This window comes from Lissotriton helveticus, chromosome 12 (genome assembly GCF_964261635.1).
Source record: "Lissotriton helveticus chromosome 12, aLisHel1.1, whole genome shotgun sequence".
NCBI lineage: Eukaryota > Metazoa > Chordata > Amphibia > Caudata > Salamandridae > Lissotriton > Lissotriton helveticus.
Genome location: NC_136073.1, coordinates 346,093,273 through 346,103,649, shown reverse-complemented (window position 1 = coordinate 346,103,649; position 10,377 = coordinate 346,093,273).

The following is a 10,377-nucleotide window of genomic DNA, read 5'->3' as shown; positions in this document are numbered from 1 at the left end:
CCCAACAGTCACTCTGCTACTCTGGCTGCATGATAGTAGATTTACCCCAAATGTCCCCTTTCTCAGGGGTGGGAGTAGAAATCACAGTAGACACCAGGAGCCATATAAAAGAAAGTATGTAGAGGATGTTCCGCAATTTTCTGGAACCCCCATGGGCACTTGATAATGTAGAAAGGGTTATAGATGCTTGTGCAGCAAATTCTTCAATATGTATCATGCTGGCATATAACGTCTGCCGCACAATCACAAGGGGTATTTCCCTCATTTGCTTGTTGGCGTGGCTCCATGCAAAGGAGGAAACAATTTTTCTTTGTGCTTGCTCCTTATTACAGATCTAGGCACAGAGACATAAAACCTCTTAGGTTGCATATTGACTATGCGAAATAGGGAGGTGGTGCACAATCAGTGCGACCGGTGAGAATGTCCCATGAGAGAACGGCATGAGGGGGCTCCAGAGACACATCTGTCATGCTCCCCTTGAAAGAGAGGCTGGTCTGCCTTCAGTGAAATGTGGTGCTGAAGTTTCAACTTATGGCGATGTGTTTGTCTCAACACTGGTAAAACTGTCAGAGTTTGCGCATGCGTGAGGACAGGAGTTTATTTTAATAATCGTGCCAATTTCAGGTCTATTTCATGCACATCTAATTAAGAATTACAGTGGCACAAACAGGGATGGTACATCTGATGTGCAATTTGGGCCTACATTTTCTTTAGTAAAACAAATTGGGGTGGGACTAGGAGAGGGTTAACCCATGTTAGTCCACGTAGCTAATCATACAGAATTATTTCAAAATTCAGTGAGATAGCTCAGTATTATGAGAGAAGTGTAATTCCAAATTTAGTGCTCTCTTCTTGGCACAAAAATGCCTCCTTGCATGTAATACTTGCCCAAGTGCAAATTTCTAAGTGGCAATAAGTATTTCCTATTTATGTAGTTTCTACCTACTTGAAGCTTTTGGGTGAGGTGGTGTGAACCCATAGGTGAATCAGGAAGCTGAACATTTCTGAAAAGTGGTATAAATCTATAACTGAGCAAGAGGTCACTCATCGTTTTCTCAGAACTTAATTGTTGAAATCAAGAACTAATAAATTACGCAGAAAAAAAACTAGACAACAATATTTTCTTCTGTTTTTTGCCTCCATATCCTATTTACAAAAGTAATATACCATTACATCCGTCTGACTCTTGCAGTCACAGGGATATATAACATGCAATACCCAAAGCCATCCACCAAGCTCCAGCTGCAAATGTGTTTTAAATGCTAACTGCCCAAGCGTATATTGTGTTCTTTCCTACATTGACTTAAATTTGGAAGCCACAAATGGAAAGGAGTGCAATAGATAATAACAAATGTTCCACTATTATGTGCTCCAGCTCTTCTCTCAATAACAATGGTACTCCACTGGCTTAGATGGAACTATCACCCTTGATAGGAAAGCCTAGAAGATGCAACATGGTGCCATAAAGACTTTTTCATGGAATGTCAATCTTTCTGTAGATGTGATCTACGGTTCACTGACAAAATATCGCCACCTAAAATATCCCCATACCACAATATCGAGTTTCAAATATCAATGTCAAAAATATCAATATCCTATATTAATAATGGTAAGTACAAAAAGATTGACACAAATAATTGTTGTAAAAAATATAGTTGAACAAAATATCGATTTATTTGATATATATATATATACAATAAAATAATAAATGTTAAATATGTTAAATAATAAAATTAAGCATAAAAAATAAAGTATATTTAAGATACATTTTAACAAATGTAACAAATTAATTAAAAAGTTAAGCACACATAAATAATAATTAATATATATATATACATATATATATATATTTACTTTAAAACAATTATTAAATTATTAATTGACATGTATATTATCTTTTTTAAATTATATTAAAATGTACAAATACATATATATATATATATTCACTGAAAAAACCATAGGTTATAGACCATATATAGTTAGGAATTAGCATTTAAAAAACCTTATTTTACTCACACAAAACCATTGAAATTCCATATATAGTTAGTTGCACTAACTATATATCGCGCACCCGCAATCCACTGCTGATCATGTCACATATTACATCATTCATGACATGGTCAGTGACATCACTGATGACATCACTGATGACATCTCAAATGACATCACTGATGACATCACTGATGACATCACTGATGATAACATCCAGTGACTGTATGTTTCTGTAAAGTTAAAATATGTCTTACATATTCAAGAATGAGTGGATGTATAAGTGTCTGGATGAAGGATTTAGTAGGTGCGTGACTGACTGTATGAGTGAGTGATTAAATGTGTCTCACTGAATGCATGGGTTAGTGACTAAACTGTCTTAATTTGTGCATCATTATGTCTGTTGTGATGTAAACTGCTGCATGTGTTGATCATTAGCTATACGAGAGGCTATATGTGTTATTAATTGGTTGCCCAAGTATTTCTATGGGAGATTGAGTTTGTGTGGGGGTGGCTGGAAGGTGTGTGACTCTGTGCATAGATGTGTGAGCAGTTTATTCACTAGGTGTATGAGTTCAAGAGTGCATGTGGAAACAGCTACATGGGCAGTTGACTGTGTGCATGAGTGTATTGATGAGTGAATGGATATCTCAATGCTACATGTCATAGTAAGTACATATGTAAAACACAGTACATGTGAGAGTTGGCATATATAAATAACTGTGCATGAGAGCCACTGAATGAGTGAGTGGTTGTATCGATCATTGTGAACTTGTATCAGGGATTGTATAAGAGAGTAAATATGTGTTAGTATATGTTTCAATAAGTAAGGTGTGTTTAACTGTATAGTTGAAGAAATGGAGGTGAGATTGTTTCTTTGCATGACTGACTGGGTGTGTGAGTAACTCCATGGATGAGTGGCAGTGTGTGAGTGTCTGTATACACTGAGTGTATCTAAGGTTATATTAGAGTCTGAAGAGGTTTATCGTATTAGCACAAGAATGATGTCAAATGAGATGTCATCAGTGATGTCATCAGTGATGTCATTTGAGATGTCATCAGTGATGTCATCAGTGATGTCACTGACCATGTCATGAATGATGTAATATGTGACATGATCAGCAGTGGATTGCGGGTGCGCGATATATAGTTAGTGCAACTAACTATATATGGAATTTCAATGGTTTTGTGTGAGTAAAATAAGGTTTTTTAAATGCTAATTCCTAACTATATATGGTCTATAACCTATGGGTTTTTCAGTGAATTTCAATGGTTTTTTAATAGCAAATATCATAAGCTGTCGAATGTCAAGTACGTGGTAAGTAAAAACATTTTCGTGTTTATGCACACTGATCTGCTTTGAATGCTGCCCCCCCTCATTTCTATTAGGAGTACTCTCTCTTTGCAGATAGTGAAGGGTAGTTAACGCAGGCCTTTGCCCCCGTTGTAATCCGTCGTGCCTGCTTCTCTCTCCATTTGATTGATTGTTCTCTTTGGTTCATTCTCTATTTACAAACAAGCACAGAGTCGCAATACTCTGTTTAGTCTTTGCAGATAGCGAACAATCGTGTAAAAAAACAAAAGGAATCGAGCAAAATCAGTAGGCCACTAATGGGATCTCTTTTTGACCTCCCTAAAATAGAAACATTAGGAACAACCTGTTGATAATACCAATGTGTATGTACATAAGCGGCGTTCATTTGTGTTCACAGTACCCCTTCTTGATTGTTTGAATCGAGCATTGAATTGTTCGAAGTTGGTTCTCTTAAGAATCTTCTCTGCCTGCAAACGAGGAAGAATAGGAATATTCTCTCTCCCTTTGCAGATAGTGAAGGGTAGGTAACGCAAACCTTTAACACGTCGTGCCTATTTCGTTCCTCATTGATTGATTGTTTCCCCAAACATTGACTGTTTGGGAATTGGTTCTTTTTGTAGGTATTCCCTGTTTGCAAATATACGTAGGAAAATCTTTGTAAATAGTGAAAGGGTACGTAATGCGGACCTTTCTCCCCTGTTGTAATCTGTCATGCCTATCTACTCCCCACTGATTGATGCACCTATTTCACCCGGACCATTTACTAGAGATACGTCATCTGGCCCAACCAGAGAGCACCCCTAGTGAAAAGGGCATATGCAATAATAACGAAGTGATCACTGTATCCTGTTAACAGAAACTTTAGCATGAAACAACCTGGAAAGAAAAGAATAGGAAAACGAAAATCAGTAGGCCACTGATGAACATGAACTTTTATTAAACAACGAACAAAGAAACGATAACATAACGTAATGATAAAACCTATTAATGTCCTAGAAACAAGAAAACGTTAGAAATATGCCAGTGGTGAGAGACCAGAAAAACAGTAAGAGAAACCAAATCACCCCTCGCTGTCCCACCGCCTGCCACGCCAAAAAAATCGATAGACTAGGGAAAATGCAAGTCAGTAGAACATCCGCCCCCACTCTGGAAACTTCCAAGGTGGGGCAGGGTTGCGGCTACGCCCAGCCGGGAGCAGCCCATATAAGGCGGGTCCTGCTGCCACGCCTCGGCCAGGAGATCCTAACGTAGGGTGTAGCCGGAGGAGAGGCCGAGGCCAGCGGGACCTGGCCAGGGGATTGCCTTTACAACGCTGAAGAGTTGCAGGGGGGGGGAATGTCTCCTCGACCCTCCCCTCTCTCTCCCAGTCCGGCCGCGGTGGCCCTTGAGAGTTTCAGGTAGTCCCGCCACATGCTCTTCCGGTCCGGCCACCAACGGTCGGGGGGCCGAGGCCGACGGGATCCGGCTGCAGCCGATAAACCAAGGAACCCGTTCATGGGGCCAGAGCCAGGGGCGTCTGGCCGACATCCACCGGAAGCCCGGCCCGAAGACGGACGGGACACTTCTTCTTTCTTGAATAATGGCTGCGACAACACTGGGGGGGATGTCTTGCACATGCCTCCGACCCCCCCCCCTCGTCCTCATCGCCTGGTCCGGCCATAACAAATCTCAAGCGAGACGCCGTGGGGTGCACTGGGAGGGAGAGACGATGCGAACAGGCCTCTCCCGCCTCCCCAGTGGAGGCTTCCCACCTGCACCCTCAGCGCTCCAAGCGCCCGGAAAAGGGTTCTTCCACTGTGGCGATGCTGCAACGTCTCGCCCGGCAGGGTGGAGCCCGTCCGCTCATTTGACCCCGCGATCGGCAGTAGCTACCGAACTCTCAAAATGGCGGTCGACCTGGCAAGAGCGGGCCCAGCATGAAGAAATGGCCCGGTCACTGGTTGACTCCACCACCGTAGTCCTCCACGACCTTGAAGATTCTACAGGAGCCGCGGGAGTCTCCGACCCCCGATGGGGAATGACTGCCATGATCGCCCGTGGAGTGACGAAACTGTATCCGCGGGACGTCGGCGCTCCCATGCTGGCGCCAGCCTCACTTTGAATTACTAGAATCCTGCAGACCTCAGTTCCGGTGAAAGCACAGTGTGACCCGGTAGGAAAAATTGTTGCACCCCCTCCCCTTTTTGACTGATAGTTCAAACCACCGATCCTTTCCTTTGCCCTTTTAACGGAACTTTGGACTGCCTCCCCCTCTTTTACATTTTCTAGAGAAAACAAAACATTAACCACTACATTAGCATAGCAGTTGACACCAGAACTGTTTTCAAATTGAAAACCAACAACATCTTCAACAGAATCCTTTTTGTTTCTGCTGTGACCCTGCTACAGCACAGGCATTGTCCCCAGCAGTAATTCTGCAATGCCGGTAAGAATAGCTGTGGTGCCTACTGGACTCACTCACCCCCGCGGCGCCCCACGCCGTTATTTGCTGGGCGGCAACTTACTAGACATCACTTTCGTGCCATCTAGATTTCAGCGCGTTCTGCTGCCTTGGAACTATTCGCACAACAGACTGCTACTGACGACCAATGTTCCCTCTAATTTTTTTCCTCTGTGTGCGGCAGTGGAGGGTCTCTGTGCGCTGCAACCATGGCTATGTGCGCCAGGAACCAAACCGCGCGCGTCTGCGGCGTCAAATGGCACTCCAAAATTTTTCTTTAAAAAGCCAAAAGATAGTGCGTTGTCACACATACAGCGCCACAATAAGGGTCTTAAGGGCAGTTTGCAATATTGGATAAGCACGGCATGACATGAACTGGTTACACTGGCAAGTACACTTCAAGTTTACAAAAGCACAAGACTTGGTGGTACCATCATTAGATTTTAATAAATATTCTTAACTGGAGCACAGTTCATTGGGTGGGGAAATGCTGCGAGCCTATACAATATCATATACACAAGAAGGTAGAGGGCTGTTCAGACACGTCAAGTGGCGTCACTTGATGGGTGACAGGGTTGCTTCTCACGGCGATCCTTGCCATTTTTCCAGTGCTGATAAACTCTGTCTAGGTCAACTTTCCCGTTCAGGAGGTAGGCCTTTGTCCTCATCAGCATGTCCAAATGCTTCTGCTCTAGTCTATTCCTCAATTTGCTCTTGATAGTATTCATGAGGCTGAATCCTCGTTCACAGTCTGCACTAGATGCTTGAAATGTTGCGCAGACATCAACAAGCTGAGACACGACACTATACTGAGCAGCATTGCGTACAGTGAAAGTCACCATGTCTTGAAAGGTGGTAAATAACCCACCCTTAACATGTTCTGCCACCACATATTTATAGTCTCTGTACTGTCGAACAACATTTTCTGGTGTTTCACAATCACCCAGGGCCAAGACATTTTTATACTTTTCAACAAGTCTTTCAATATTCTCAGTCCCAAAATCAAAATGAGATTGTGTGGCTATTGCCTGGATCTCAAAACTTGACCATTCTTTTAGCTCACCTTCAGGGAACCTTTTTTGCATGTGCTCACAAAGAAGGGAAACAAAAGACAAAATAGGCCCACTGTCAAACTCTTGCCTATCCTTGTACAAAACCATCAGCTCTCTTACATTGCTGCTCCAAAAGACAGTTTCCCCCAAATACTGTTGCTTAATTTGGCCAATCTTTGCTCTTGCATACTGTACGGCTTCAACAGTAGTTAAAGAACTTTTTTGGAATAGTTTGCACAAAGATGCAAATTCACCCAGAATGTCATTAAGTACTGCAAGGGAAATATGGTAGTTGGAGTCCGATAGCTTTTTATAACAATATTTAGCAATTGGATCATTCTCCTCAACTTTCTCATGCTCAAAGTACTTAAGAACAGTTTCGTAATTACGAATTAGTGCACCAACAGCAAAATGCCTTGAAAGCCACCGGACTTCATTCAGTGGTCGAAAAGAGACAACTTCACATTCAGTGACCGATGCAATTTCATCCAGCTTGGACTTCCTTGCAGGAGATCTGGAGAACACAGTGTAGACAGTCCTCAATAATGTCTCCATCTCTTTAATCATTGGAACCCTCTTCCAGGCATCATCAACTCCCAAATCTTCTCGATGGGCGACACAATGCTGCTCAACTAGATGAGGAATGGATTGTTTAAGGCGAGTAGCAACACCATTATTCTTCCCCAGCATCACAGATGCACCATCAGATGTGAACATGACCATTTTCATGAGGTCCAGTTCATTGGCAGTGTAGAATTCTTTCACAGCAGTAGTGATAGCCTCAGCATTACAGCTAGTCAGCTTCACTATGCCCCCAAACTGCGTTTTATGCTCAGTTGATGTTACAGGTCGGAACTTGAAATACAGGATGAGCATTTTTGAAACAGAAATATCTGTGCTCTCATCAATTATCAAGGTGTGATACAAAGCTTGCCGAAGTTCTGTCATAGCTTCACAGTGTATCACGCTATTGATGGCCTCAAGGAACTCAAAGGCATAGTTCTTGCTCCTCCAGCTGTCTGGTATCTTCACATACAAAGCTAAGTGGTCATGGATGTCTTGTACAGATAACATTGAAGTGTTCATCTTGACTGCCAGCAACACGTTGTTGATGAGAATCTTTATCTCCTCAGGAATAGATCTTTGGCGTTCAACTACTTCCATTCTATTTGCTTTGTCTGTGGCAGTTTCTGTCAGCATTGCCCGTACTCCAAAACCAAACCTCGCAGCAGCACTTCTGTTTCTCAATATCACCATGGCAGACTCGTGTACTTTGCTAAGTAGATGGCGTTTCATGTAGTCCAGTTTCCAGCCATCACTCCATTTCTTCCCTGTGGAAAAGTCCCCAACAATCTTGGCTTCGGCACATGCTTTGCAAATTAAGCCCACATCCGGACTGTATTGAAATAGTTCCCCGAGTTGCATGCGGACCTTGCTTCGTGACTTCTGTGTCTCAGCCTCCACAATTTCCTTCATCCACTCTTCCTTGAATACAAGGCAACATTTCTTCCTTTGTGGTGAAGCACCGGACTCTCCCAAAGTTACAGCTTTGCGCTTGAACATTTCCGTACCCGCCGGTTTGAGCCTGCTGTCCCACAAAGCCTGCAAAATAAGGAAACATGGCTTACGTTGACGCCTAGCTCATGAATGCAAACTGTTATACTACAATGTTCAAGATGCACCACAGTTTAACTCAAACCAACAATTACCTCTTCTGCCTGCACTCACGTGCGCCTCTTTAAATGTATGGGGTTCTTGCTGTGAAACCTGAAACAGAAGAAAACATCGGTAAGTATATATGGTACTACAATGTTCAAGACGCAGCACAGTTTAACTCAAGCCAACGATTACCTCTTCTGCCTGCACTCACGTGCGCCTCTTTAAATGTATGGGGTTCTTGCTGTGAAACCTGAAACAGAAGAAAACATCGGTAAGTATATATGGTACTACAATGTTCAAGACGCAGCACAGTTTAACTCAAGCCAACAATTACCTCTTCTGCCTGCACTCACGTGCGCCTCTTTAAATGTATGGGGTTCTTGCTGTGAAACCTGAAACAGAAGAAAACATCGGTAAGTATATATGGTACTACAATGTTCAAGACGCAGCACAGTTTAACTCAAGCCAACAATTACCTCTTCTGCCTGCACTCACGTGCGCCTCTTTAAATGTATGGGGTTCTTGCTGTGAAACCTGAAACAGAAGAAACCATCGGTAAGTATATATGGTACTACAATGTTCAAGACGCAGCACAGTTTAACTCAACCCAACAATTACCTCGTCTGCCTGCACTCACGTGCGCCTCTTTAAATGTATGGGGTTCTTGCTGTGAAACCTGAAACAGAAGAAAACATCGGTAAGTATATATGGTACTACAATGTTCAAGACGCAGAACAGTTTAACTCAAGCCAACAATTACCTCTTCTGCCTGCACTCACGTGCGCCTCTTTAAATGTATGGGGTTCTTGCTGTGAAACCTGAAACAGAAGAAACCATCGGTAAGTATATATGGTACTACAATGTTCAAGACACAGCACAGTTTAACTCAACCCAACAATTACCTCGTCTGCCTCCACTCACGTCTGCCTGTGCAATTGTGTAGTACGGTCTCACGAACCTGCAAAAGAAAAAAGGGTGCAGATTTTGAATCTATTTACCCAGCAACCCCCAACCCAACGAGGAACGTAAACAGAATTACCTTGTCTTTGTGGTACTCGCACCTGACCACTGTAATCCAAATACCGTACAGACTGGAAACCTACAAGTGAAGACAAGTAAGTCAGCAAACGCCCGAAGAATTATAAACTGTGCATGGGACCGGTCAAGAGGCCCAAGACAAAAAATGACCAAATAATTACCTGGGATTTCACCCTAGGACAAACAGGGGTGTGCCCATGTGTTCCATTATTAGCATCCATTATCTTAAACTGGTCTATAAATGTGAATCCCAGGGGGAAAGCGGCATAACAGAAGGTGTAGCACAAAATACAAACCGCAAATGGTTGAGGTGGGTGAACAAGGTAACCCACAGGATGGCTGAGAAGCACACAATCCATCAAAAGATCCCACCTGAAGCTGCTGCAGTGGTGCACCAAAAATATGATTGACTACGTTCAAGCAATTTTCAGGCAACCATAAATGTGTACAGATAACTGAAGAATGATGGACCTGCTGCAGAGAGATCTCAGTTTTGCCTACTGGAAGTTGACTCAATAAGTAGCTGAGGAGGTTAAAATGCCTGATGAAAAGCTGGTGAACCATGCAGGATTGGAAGCAGAACTGGAGTACATCATGTTGGCTTGATGCCAACAAAGTCTGTGTTTTACTCTTAAAGCCAGAACCAGGGGTTTTCTTTTGAATAACTACGCCCTATCGATCACTTCACTCGCAGCTCGAAGAGCCATGAGTTGTTTAGGTATTTTAAGCAACATGTCACCATTCTTGAAGTGGTTCCTTTTACAGTCCCTCACTCTCCCTTCTTTCCCCTCCCCTCTCCCATCTCTCCTCAAGGTACACACGATTGTCAATGAGCACTAACACAGCATCATTTATACCATTTCGGCATTAGTCAACACCACTAG